This window comes from Leopardus geoffroyi, chromosome B2 (genome assembly GCF_018350155.1).
Source record: "Leopardus geoffroyi isolate Oge1 chromosome B2, O.geoffroyi_Oge1_pat1.0, whole genome shotgun sequence".
In the NCBI taxonomy this organism is placed as follows: Eukaryota; Metazoa; Chordata; class Mammalia; order Carnivora; family Felidae; genus Leopardus; species Leopardus geoffroyi.
Window position 1 is genome coordinate 113981838 of NC_059332.1, and position 13084 is coordinate 113994921.

Below are 13084 nucleotides of genomic sequence, written 5' to 3' on the forward strand. Positions count from 1 at the left end.
AATTGTGAAGTCCAGATTTCTGATTAAGCAGTTTGTCCTTAGTGGGCTTTTAAATCAAATTTTATCTCCAGGCCTTGAGAGTTAAGGCTGCCAAGACTTAAATAAGGAAAACATTCATTTTGATTCCTAATAACATTAAATTTTAAGACTTTGCAGTTGTAAAGCAAATACTAAAAATTCAAATTTGAAAATAAAGTTGGGATTGAGTGTGCTATTTTAATCTTTACTATGCAGGGAAAAACAATGCAGTCTAATTAATATATAGTATAGTTACATTTGATTTGTATTATAAGATGAAATCAAAGACCTGAAAATAATTTTTTCTCTTATAAAGTTTTATTCTATAGTTGTTTTCAAAAAGTTCACTCTTTATATTATGAAGCCTGTGATATAAAAAGAATACATATCTTTCAGTAATTTCTTTGCATGAATAGTTTGGCTAATGAAATGATGGCAATTTTCAAGACTATACAAGATTTTTAATTATTTTAGAAAACTTACTGAAGTTTTAGTTATGTTAAACTGTTAAAGTATCTATTTTCAAAATTGTCATATAGTATTTAAGTATATTACACCTATAAATATCATGTACTTATAAGTACAATATACTTAGCTACAAATCCCAGTATAGAGCACTTGGGGGATCAAAGGGGTAGGTTGGTGAGACAATCAGATCAGTAAATTGATTAAATGCTCCTAACCCTGTAATTTTGTGCAGAGTACCCTCTGCTATGAAAATTAGATGTTCTTAGATTTTTGTAACTAGACTGCTTAGGTTTTCCAGAAGGAAAGAACATAGCTAATTGTAATAAACTCTTAACTTATTTTCAGTGATATATGTACATTTTTGGTCAGTTTAGATTTTAAGTGCATTAAATTAAGTATTATGCCTATGTAGGTTATTTTTGAAATCGAATAACTTTGAGTGTCATCTTATGAATAGTTTCTGAATTTGTAAATGTATACCATGTACTCAAATAATCATGTTGGGCATGTTCATTTATTTTAGTACTTGCTGTGTGCTAAGCACTCAAGTAGAATGAAAGAGAAACAATATCCCTGCATTCAAGAATACCCTATAACTATCTATATAAGGGTTTTTACTATAGAGTTTGCTTAAATATTTGCTTTTTTGTTTTGTTTTGTTTTTTTGTAAACCAAGGTCATAGTAATCACAGAGGTAATGTAAAGGATTTGAATCAGAAAAACTTCCTGAGAGTTTTTTTGTTTTTGTTTTAATTTTTGTTTTTTTGGTAGGGGACACCAAATTCAGACTTGGTGGAAAAGGATAATGGAAGGTTGAAAGTTGGCAGAAAACACGTAGAGAATGGTATGGACAAGGAGGAAGAAATAAACCATAACATGAGCTCACGATTAGAGTGCAGGGGCATGTATGCTGAGATTGAAGAGATTGTTTGAAAGACTTCCAAATCGTGGGAGAAGTGAACCATCAGGAATTTAGAGTCAGTGCAGGGGACAGGAGGTAGTGAGGTTCTTTGCGTGGGGTTTTAAGTAAAGAAAAGAAATGTTGTGGGTTTTTTTTTTTTTTAAGATTATTTTAGTAACCATGAGTGGGTTAAGAGAAAATAGATACAGTGAAACTACTTTGAAAGCTGTTGCAGTGTTCAAATATGAAGTAATTACATACAACTTTCACAGTTTTGAAATAAACAGGAGATACTAGATCCGAGAGAACTAACGAAAGGAAAATAAATTATATAAAATCTCTAGTGTCTAAGTCATTTCAACTTTTAGTTTTAATTAAGAGTAGATACTGATGATTTAAACCATGATCTAGAGAACTTTGGGGGAAGTTAAGATACAGGTATGGAAATCCCAAATACAACAGCCTAGGCAAAAAGGGGAAGTGGCAGTTTAGGACTCCTGCAGTGGCTTAAATGTTTCATCAGGGTCTTGGATTGTATCTTTTAATCTTTGGGGTGAAGGCCTTTCTTTATGTATATCTTCATAGTTTCAAACTAGCTGCTGCATCTCCATATATCACCTTTGTGTTCCATACTAGAGGAACAAAGAAGAAACAGAAAGGGTGGAACTTTTATCAGCAGAGAAGCTTTTCATCCTATTTACTTGAAACTTGTCCTACAACACCACACATAGTTAACTTTGTTTTCCTTTGGGTGAGAATGTGTAAGATCTACTTTCAGCAACTTTCAAGTAATATAATACTGTATTATTAACCATAGTCATTAATAACCATATTATTAACCATAGTCATAAGCTGTACATTAGATCTTTAGAACTTATTCTTTTTTTTTTTTTTTTTTTTAAGAAAGAATGTGCATGAGCAGGGGAGAGGGCCAGAGAGAGAAAGACATACAGAATCTTCAGCAGGCTCCACCTCCACTCTCAGCATGTAGCCTGATGCAGGGCTTGATCCCACAACCCTGGGATCATGACCTGAGCCAAAATCAAGAGTTGGATGCTCAACCGACTGAGCAACCAAGCTACTCCAGAACTTATTCTTATAACTGAAAATTTGTACTCTTGATCTGCATCACCCTATTTCCCCCTCCTCTCAGCATTCCCCAGTAGCCACCATTATATTTCTGTTTCTATTAATTGGGTTGGCTTTTTTTCCTTTTCCTTTTTTTTTTTTTTTTAAAGATTCCACACGTAACTGACACCATACAGTATTTGTGGTGTACACATATACATTTTCTTTATCCATTCATCTATTGAAGGACATTTAGGTTGATTCTGTACTTTGGCCATTGTGAATAATGTTGCAATGAGCATGTGTGTGCAGATATCTGTTTGAGATACTGATTTCAATTCCTTTCAGATATATACTTAGGAGTGGGAATGCTGGATCCTTATATGGTAGTTCAATTTTCATTTTTTGGAGGGTCCTTAATGGTTGAATCAATTTATGTTTCCACCAACAGTATATAAAGGTTCCCTTTTATCCACATCTTCCCCAACATTTGTTATTTCTTGTCATGTTGATAATAGCAATCCTAACAGATTTCAGGTGCTATCTCATTGTGCCTTTGTTTCATGTTTTCCTGATGACTAATGATGTTAAGCATCTTTTCATATACCTTTTGGTAACTTTTTTTTTTTTTTTAATTTAAATCCAAGTTAGTTAACATTGTGTACTAATGGTTTCAGGAGTAGAATTTAGTGATTCATCACTTACATATAATACCCAGTGCTAATCTCAACAAGTCCCCTCCTTAATGCCCATCACCCATTTAGTCCATCCCCCACTCATCTCCCCTCCAGTAATACTGTTTGTTCTCTGTATTTGAGTCTCTTATGGTTTGACTCCTCTGTTTTTGTCTTATTTTCCCTTCCCTTCCCCCATACTCATCTGTTTTGTTTCTTAAATTCTACATATGAGTCAAATCATGATACTTGTCTTTCTCTAACTTATTTCACTTAGCATAATACACCCCAGTTCCATCCACGTTGTTGCAAATGGCAAGATTTCATTCTTTTTGATCACTGAGTAATATTCCATTGTATATATATATATGCCACATTTTCTTTATCCATTTATCAGGCGATGGACATTTGGACTCTTTCTACTGGTCATTTGTATGTCTTTGGGAAAATGTCTGTGTAAGTCCTTTGCCCATTTTTTAAATGTTTTATTTGTTTTTTGTTTTTTGTTTTTTTTGCTATTGAGTTGTATGAGCTTAATATATTTTGGATATATCAGATATATGATTTTCAAATATTTTCTCCCATCCTATAGGTTGCTTTTTATTGAAGGTTTTATTGCCATGCAGAAGCTCTCTAGTTTGGTGGAGTTATACTTGTTTATTTTAGCTTTTTGTTGTCTGTACTTTTGGTGTTTTATCTAAGAAATCATTGCCAAGACCACCAATGCCAAGGTTCTTTTCCCCTATGTTTTCTCCTAGGAGTTTTATGGTTTCGGGTCTTACATTTATGTCTTTAAGCCATTTCAAGTTAATTTTTGTATGATGTAAGATAGAGATCCAGTTTCATTCTTTTACATGTGGATATCCAATTTTCCCAGCACCATTTATTGAAGAGAGAGCTTTTTTTCCGCTTGTGTGTTCTTGGTGCTCTTGTCAAACTTAGTTGGCCATACATCTGGGCTCTCTCTTCTGTTTTACTGGTCTGTGTGCCTCTTTTTATGCCAGTACCATACTGTTTTGATTAATATAGCTTGAAATTGGGAAGTGTGATGCCTCCAGCTTTGTTCTTCATTCTCAGGATTGCTTTGGCTCTTTGGGATTTCTTGTGGTTCCATACAAATTTTAGGATAGTTTATTGTATTTCTGTGGAAAGTGCCATTGAGATTTTGATAGATATCATGTTGAATCTATAGATCACATTGGATAGTATGGACATTTTGACAATATTCTTCCAATCCAAGAACATGGGATATGTTTTTATTTGTGCCTTCAGTGTATTTCATCAATGTTTTATTGTTTTCAGTATTCAGGTCTTTCACTTCCATGGCTAATTTTATTCCTAAGTATTTTATTGTTTTTGGCACTTTGTCTCTCTGAGCACCGTCAAGGAAGGAGAAGCATATATTAGGTAGGTGTCTGGCAGAAAAGGTGTTTTGTATAAGCCATTGATTCTACAAAAAAAAAAAAATGTATTAAACCATAAAGTTAAAAACCTTAACATGTTGGGCTGGAGCTCTTTCAGTTGTCTGAATACTGACTCGGGACATTTGTTACTGTTTTTGATCCTATTGGCTTTTTCAGACTGTGTGGCCAGAGGAAACCTAGATTATGTCCAGGAGGAAGTGTAGAAAATTCATGTACTCTGAGGACCAGTTTATAAATATGAAGACTATTACATAAATATGTGGTTTCAAATGTCTTTAAATTTAATTTTAATTTATATTCCATGTTTATAGTTTTGACACTTAACATCTCAAATTATATTTTCAAAATTGTGTTTTTTATCTCCTTCTAACACCATCTGTGATCCTAGATGAAGGTAAGCCTTTAAATTAAATGACCAGTATACTTGTAACAATTAAAAAAAATTTTTTTTAATGTTTATTTATTTTTGAGAGAGACAGACACAGAATGCGAGCGGGTTAGGGGCAGAGAGAGAGGGAGACACAGAATCTAAAGCAGGCTCCAGGCTCTGAGCTGTCCGCACAGAGCCCAATGTCGGGCTCGAACTCACGAGCTGTGAGATCATGACCTGCGCCGAAGTCGGATGCTCAACTGACTGAGCCACCCAGGTGCCCCAACAATTTTAAAATAGGAAATAAATGTGGTCAGATTATCAGGTATACATAGTACTTGTTCCCCCAAATGATATGTGATGTAGGTGCAAAACTGTATAGCTAAAGATATTTAGCCACTGAGATCATTGAACTGGCCAAATATTCTCGAAAGCTTTAAGAATGAGGCTCTGAAGGTATGTGGTTATTTAAAATAGATTTTGGACAAACCTCCAGTGATGCAAAAGTTAAAACATCTAGCCAAGAGATTGAATCACTGAAGTGCAGAAAGAACCAGCAGTACGATTGCTACGTGTCTTTTCTGGAAATGCAATCATTTCATTGTTACTCACATAAGTCTTCTAAAGTGCTTTGGGATATTACTGGTAATATAGATTCTATGCCCCTGCGTAATAAAATAAAATGTTACTCTTAATCATTTGGAATTTTAGATGTTACTCTATTTTAGATTAAGCTGAGTAATTTTTCTTGGTTTCTAAGGGAGGCCTTAAAATAATTTTGTTCTTATATTATTATAGTTGAATAATTATGTAACAGTGCTTCTTCACATATGAAAAATAATAAAGGTGCAAGATATAAATAATATCAAAATCATGTTTTAGATTCTGAAAATTTGTTAATAATATAGTCCTCAAAGGTGTGTGTGTGTGTGTGTGTGTGTGTGTGTGTGTGTGTATGTATATATATATATATATATATATATATATATATATATGGAAATGATTTTACAATAAAATTAGCTTTATTCTAAAACTTCCAAGAGCCAAAAGAAATGAGATGGGCTTCTAAAGTACTTAGTCTGTGAACAAGATAATAATCAGTACATACAATTTTTAGGGCACTGTGCTGGAGAGTGAGGGACATAAAAAGCATTAAAACACATTCCTTACCCTTAAGAAGATTATGGCTTGAGCAAATAACAGAGAATAACTCATGACACAGGACAATTTACTAATATTTGAAGCCATTTCAGTCATAAAAATCTGTGCTGCTAACATGATTGACTATTTTGGTTATTGCTGCATAACAAATCACCCTAAAAAGATATAAGACAATAGCTATTAATTTTATTATTTCTCATGATTCTATGGATTGACTGGGGCTCACCTGGGCAGTTCTTCTGGTTTCACTTGAAGTCTGTCATACCATTGCAGCCAGGTGATAGCTGGGCTAAGATGTTCCCATGTCTCATCCTCCAGAACATCTTTATATGGTCTCTTTTTTCCCATGTGATTTCCTCACATCATGCATTAGGTCTCCAAGTGTCAAGAAGTAGACATTTTTAGTACTCTTACATCCTGGGATCAGAAGTACCAGCATATCCATTTTCACCCCATTCTATTGATCTAGGCAGTTTTAAGACCAGCCTGTGATAGTAGGATGAAGTGGGGAGAATAAGTTCCACCTCTTGATGTGAGGAACAGCAGGTAGGTAGTGGAGGCATTTTTAGAGGTCATCTTTGGAGATTAGCTACCTCACGTGCTTATTAGTGGTCTTGGCCTTAATTGCTGTGGGATCTAAAGAATAGATGACTCTCTGATTTAGGTGACTGAGGAAATTTTCAAAGATTAGCTAAAACTTTTTCCTGAGTCAAAAAGGCTGAGCACAGAGGAAACAGTAGAAGATAGTAGGGTGGGGGACAGTGGGGTGGATTATGGGATTCTCCATAGGAAGAATAGCATATGCAAAAGCACACAGGTGAGAAAACAAAGTCATTAGATTAATAAGAGTTTAATAAAAAATATGATCCAAAATAATGGTCATCATAAAGCCATCAATAGTGGCTTTCATATCCTGGATCAATACTATTTGATTACTGTAGAAAGAACTAGTAAAAATGCATAGGAAGTAGATGTTTTTAAAAGGCTGATGCAATTCTAAATAGGGAGCATATCATTTACTAACAGCAGACTCTTTAAAATTGAACCAGTAATGGGCTTAGATATAAGACGGTGAAATTTATTTGGAAGAATTTTCTTTTGGTTTCCATCATATCTGAGATTCTATTCAGGTAGCTGGGCAATGTCAGAGTAGTAAAGCAAGCTACTTGAATATAGGTCAAGTAAGAAAAGACAGGTGTGGACATGGCTTGGGAGTTTTGCTTCCTGGATAATCCAGTTTGCAGCTTCATAGCAACTCAGCTTATATTCGTCAGCACTAGGTGAAAACTGATAGCTCAGAGAGTGAACAGTACAAATGTCCTGAGAACAAATAAGTCTCAACCTTAGGATAGCTATGTATGCTGTGAGATAAGAGTCTACTGTAAATTCTTAATAAGTCAAATCATTATAACTGACCCCACTTGGAAATTTAAATAACAAAGTCAACTCCATGTATATAATATATAATTCATCTATTTCTTTAACACCTTTATAGTTTAGCTGCTATGTGAATAGCTCATTACAAATGATGTATAAACTGTCCTAATTTTTAGGAAGTTATTAATCTGGAACTTATATTCCTGTTTATTCCATGCATTGGCACTATTTCTGTGCTCTAGATGAATATAAATGTCTTCTACAAGATATTCCTAATATCATCTGGAGAAACAGGCATTTCCACTGACCAAGTCCTTTTTTTGCTCCCCAGATTCTTTGATTATTAATGTTATGCTGAAGTTTTCATTATCCTCATTCATTCATTTAGCAGACATTCATTGAGTTTTATCTATGAGTTAGACCCAGCGAAAGTGACTTTTGAACTGTGACCTATAGTATGAAAAGGAGTCAGTCTTGAGCTGAGCTGGTAAGAGAGAGTTCCAACACAAAGCACAAAGGCCCCAAAGAAGAAATAAACCTAATGTATACAAAGAACAGAAAGAAAGCCTTACAGCATGCTGAAGGAGATGTGAGTTAGGTCACATAATGTGTGCCCTCTGAAGCTATAGCAAGGATTCTGATTTTTTTTTTTTTTTGAAATTTATTCTTTCTGAGTGGGAAGAGAGGGTACATTGGATTCATCTGAGCAGGGAAGTGATGTGATCACAATTTACCTTTTATAGGGATCTTTCTGATTCTGGGTAGAGGAGAAACTAACGGGAACATGGGTCAACAAGATACCTGGAAGTTATTACAATAGTCCACAATGATGAGGGCAATCTGGATTAGGTACTACTCGTGTAATTGCTGAGAAATTAGATGCTCTCTGCCCCTCACTCTTTTGTCAATCCCATCCTTGCTGTCCCACATATTCCTCCTTTCTTCTCATTTCAGTGCAACAGTTGGCGAGTGCCTATCTTGGACCTCATAGCTCTTCACTTCTTTTGCCTCAAGCCCTCTTTTCTTTTCTACTTTACTTCTCTTGTTTCTAGCCCATTTACATCTCCGATCTCTTGTTTTTTTCCATCCCACTGCTTTCTGATTTTTCCCTTTTTTCTCTCACTCTTCGTTTTTCTATTTATAGGCTTTATAAAGGGCCTTCTTATTCCCATTCATTGATAGATTATCCTTCACTCCCTTGAGGAGGCACATGAAGGGGCCAGTTTTTTCTAATTTACCCAGTTTAGGAAATTTAAAATATTCTGATCAGGTATATCTTATACAGGAGCCTATAGAATTAGGTCTCATTGTATCCTTGACTGGCACTGGAAAAGTCTCAAACTGTTGTGGCTCATCAGAAGAAGCTATCAATAAACGTGCATGTCTTGAAACTGGAAGTATCTGCAATGTTAACTTAGTTTTGATTTGGTTGTGCTTAAGAGTCTGGCATGATGTTGGGAATGAGTGAGTGAATCAGTGAATGAATGAATGAAAATAGAAACTTGGTGCAGAAGAGAGAAGGTTTTCTGGTCCACACAAGCTGATAGCTGTCTATCCCTGCATATATAGCTGAAAAAAATTATACCTTAATAGTGGCTTTCATATCCTGGATCAATGCTTGGGACCTTGGTAGATAAGTATGCTAGGCATTGTACCTTGCTCCTGAAACAAAATGATGTTCTTTCAAGGTCAACATATTTCCAACTATCTCTATGTTTGTATTTATTGCTATAATAGTAGACCACTCTTGTTATTCCTGTTCTTGATGTTCAGAGGTAGTGACTCAGGAGCCAGTCAGATCTCCCACTAATAGTAATAGAGTTGATAGCAGAAGTTGGAGACCCGCTAAGAGAGCAGAACCAGAGTAAATACTGCAGTTGAGGTCTTGGAACTGGGCATTTCTTGGGAATGTCCACTGTCCAAATTTCTGTGGCTAATTCTGTCATACAAATCATGTTTTTAGCTTCATTAAAATACTTTAAAGGCACATAATACTTAATCATAGGAATTGGCAGTAGGGAAGTATTTTACATGATGAGTAAAGTGCCACTGATTGATAGAAGAGTACAGAGTGCCTCGTGCTGATGGGAGCACCCTGATACTTCTGTGTGTCTAGGATAGGGCTGTGGTTTGATGCACTGGTTCTTATTTTGACAAAGCCCCCATGAGATTAATTAATTGAAATGTACAGTTTAACCTATGTGCACACATAGGTAAGGGTGATCTGTTTTTGTAGGTGAAGGAACTCAGCAGTATATCAATTAAATTAATTAAATTTTATTTTATCTTTAGATTCTAGGATTTGAAGAGACATCTAAGATAAAAAAAAAACGATGCAGGGTCTGTGCAGAAAGGGGGGACATGTGACTTGGGGAGAGGAGAGCCTTTGACCCAGACTTCTATTAATAAATAGTTTCCCATTTATATTTTCAACTAACGTTTTTTTCAACTAACGTTATATAGATGGCTACAGAAATACTCACAATGTAAGGAGAAGGGATGTGTCCTTTTATGAAAACGTGCATCCCCAATGAACTGTTCACTGCTTTACATATTCATCAATTCATCTTCTCCCTAGCCTCCTATTGTAAAAGAAAATGTCCAGAGTTAGTTGCTATGGAATTGAACTAGTTTTGAATTGCAGCTTTTAAAAAACCTTTTTTAAACCTTGGTAAAACATTGTTAGTAGGCAATTGGTATCACTGTCTACTTAAGTTTTAAGATGTGGCTCTTAATAAACCATTCTTTTGTAATATGTGGAGATAGGGAGGGAGGGACAAACAAACCTAGTAAGAGCTTCTGCAGCATTGCTAAACTCAGGTTGAAGAAGGTTACAGTTAAGTACCTTGCCAGATATTTTAGCCAGTGAGTCTGTTGTACCACAAAATTGGGATTGCTAGGAATTCTTCTCAAAAACACTTATAATTTTAAGAAATGTACTTTAAGTTTTGATTTGTTTTGCATAAGTAAACCACATGCTAACACACCACTCACTTTTAGAGCACTATCCAAACATCACAAAGTCAGTTCCAAAGTCCAGACAATTTCCAGTCCCTCTGTCAGAAAGCAAATAACAACAAAAGACTTATTCCAAACATAAGTCAGCCAGAACCTTGGAGAACCTTCACAGTAACTTGCTTTGCACAATAACTTCAGGAAATTTTGTGAATAACCCACAGTGGGGAGCACACAATCCCATAATACTCAGAACATATTGCCCAAGTTATACATGATGACAAGGTAAACATTTGCTTAACAACTCTTTCAAAGGGGGAAGTGGTATGAAAACCAAGGGATACTCTCCCATCTTTGAAACCCCAAATTAGCTATAGTCTTGGCTGTACCCAGCATCCTTAGGTCTGAGCACTGCAAATTATATCATCTTTTGGTTCAAAGAAAACAGAAATTTAACTTTTCTACCAAAATGCATCTAATTGTTAACCTGTTGGAAAAAAGGTAGGAATAGGTATGCATAGATGATAGGTGCTTGTTTCTGGTTCTTTTGTATTTCTTGGTGTGTAAGCATTTGTCAGTTGGTTGCTAGTGATTCTATACCTAGATACAACTCTTATGTATCCATTTAGTACTTTCCTGCTGAAGAGCACAAGATGAATGATCACTTGTGGAGTTTTCCAGCATGGATACAGTTCACAGTAATTGTTATGGTGCCATAAAACCATCGTACACAAACTTCACTTTAGTGGTTTTACACTTAGCTATAACCCCACTTGCAAGGACCATTAAAGTTAAAATGTCCCTTGAGTTTCTTTCTAACATTAAATTTATTCCAATTGCTATAGATGAAAACAAAGCAACAAAAATGTACTGGTCCTAAACACTATCCTTGAATAAAATAAAGCCATAATGATGAGATATTTTATCATAGTGTTTAAGGATTCCTTGCCGTGATATATTGCACAATGCACATTGGGTGCATAAAACAGGGAATAGTAATTAATTTTACCTTGGAAGTATGATCCTAAAGTCCAGAAGAAGGTCAGAGTTGTGTGTGTACAAAATCCATAGAGTGTGGAATTTCAGAAATATTTATGTGACAATTTGAAAATATTATTCCTGATTCTCATAATTACACTCCTCAGAGGAAAAGGGAATCTGTATAAGTCTGAATAAAGAAACAACAGGAGAGGTTAGCTACTAACATTATAAATGGACACACATTGTATACAGAAACTTAAAGAAGTTGGTTTTATATTAAGTGCAGAAGAAACATCTCACATTATTTTGTTGTATCTCAATGAAAAAATTTTTTCTTTGAAAAATAATTAGCACTTAAGTGTTTGGCTTTTTATGCTGGTTACACATCCCATGTTAACTCTTACTGATATAAAAAAAAATAAAATTAATGCTGAAAATGAATCTGTTATAGTAACAAATCCACTCAAGCTCAAGAGCACCAGTTTTGTACCAACTCCTCTCTGTGCGGAACATGGATTATACAAGTAAAAGCCTCTGTCTCCGAGGAGCCCCAAATGCATGAAACTCACAGTGCAGGTTCCCATAATTCCAGGAAACAGTATTTTTGTTGGAAAACTTTAAGATTAAATCTTTTTTTAAAAAAATATTTATTTATTTTTGAGAGAGAGTGTGAGCAGGGGAGGGGCAGAGAGAGAGGGAGACACAATCTGAAGCAGGTTCCAGGTTCTGAGCTGCCAGCACAGAGCCTGATGCGGGGCTCGGACTCACAGACTGCAAGATCATGACCTGAGCCAAAGTCAGACGCTTAACCAACTGAACCACCCAGGTGCTCCTAAGATTAAATCTTAAACTATGAGGTGGAGACCTTACCTTTCTCTTACAGTGTGGTCCTTCATGGAAAATGAGTAAGTTTATTGGAAGAACACTAGAGGGGATTTTGCTAATACTTGAGACGAGATCCACATAATACATGCTTTGGAAGTAAAAGAAAGAGACTGGCCCCGAGTGCCGTCAGGTTGGCCTTTTAGGTGAATTTAATGCTCTTGATTTTTATTATGCTGCTCTGCTTCCTCTGAAACCTACACTGGTTTATTCCAACCAATGTGGTCTGAATTCCATCCAACATTTTAGTAATATTTATCAGCGTTAAACTCAGTATTGCTTGATAAGTCAAATTTGTTGTAAATCACTTCCAGTTGTATAAATACGTTATTTACTCATAATTGGTAAAAACTCCATGCTGTCATTGAGTCGACATATTCATGTAATTACCTAGGCTGGGAATCTGTTTAAGTGTGATTATTCTGGAGAAAGAAAAATCAAAAGAATTAAAGTATAATTCTGTGAAGACTATCATCTTTGACAGTTATAAAAGTAGACATTTTTCAAAAATGTGTTTCATTTTACTGTAACTTAAAAAAAATTTCACTTTCTTTTTATAAAGTCCCTATAAATTGTCCAAAGTTTGGATGGATGTATTTAAATATTTTAGTCAAAGCTTGGCAGCTGATGAACTAAACCTAGTTTTATTACCCATTCCAAATGACCCACCCTTTAGATTGAGTTCATGGGTTATGCCACCAACCCCTAAAGTAACTGGTAAAGTGACTCATCATCAGGGGAAAGGCTATGGCACAACTCCAGTTTGGAACAGAGACTGGAAGTTGATTTAAGCTTGGGAATAGAG

General features: G+C 35.3%; 1 long non-coding RNA gene across 2 annotated transcripts; it reads right to left on the reverse strand.

The window, feature by feature from the left end:
• Positions 1-4398: 4398 nt before the first annotated feature.
• LOC123608986 lies at positions 4399-11891 on the reverse strand. Of its 2 annotated transcripts, XR_006717561.1 has the most exons (5): positions 11426-11891; positions 9945-10043; positions 9047-9123; positions 6311-6407; positions 4399-4579 (listed from the first exon to the last, which is right to left on the reverse strand). It is a non-coding gene; the product is annotated as an uncharacterized LOC123608986 (long non-coding RNA). The 2 variants fall into 2 exon arrangements; XR_006717562.1 differs by lacking the exon at positions 9047-9123.
• Positions 11892-13084: the final 1193 nt, after the last annotated feature.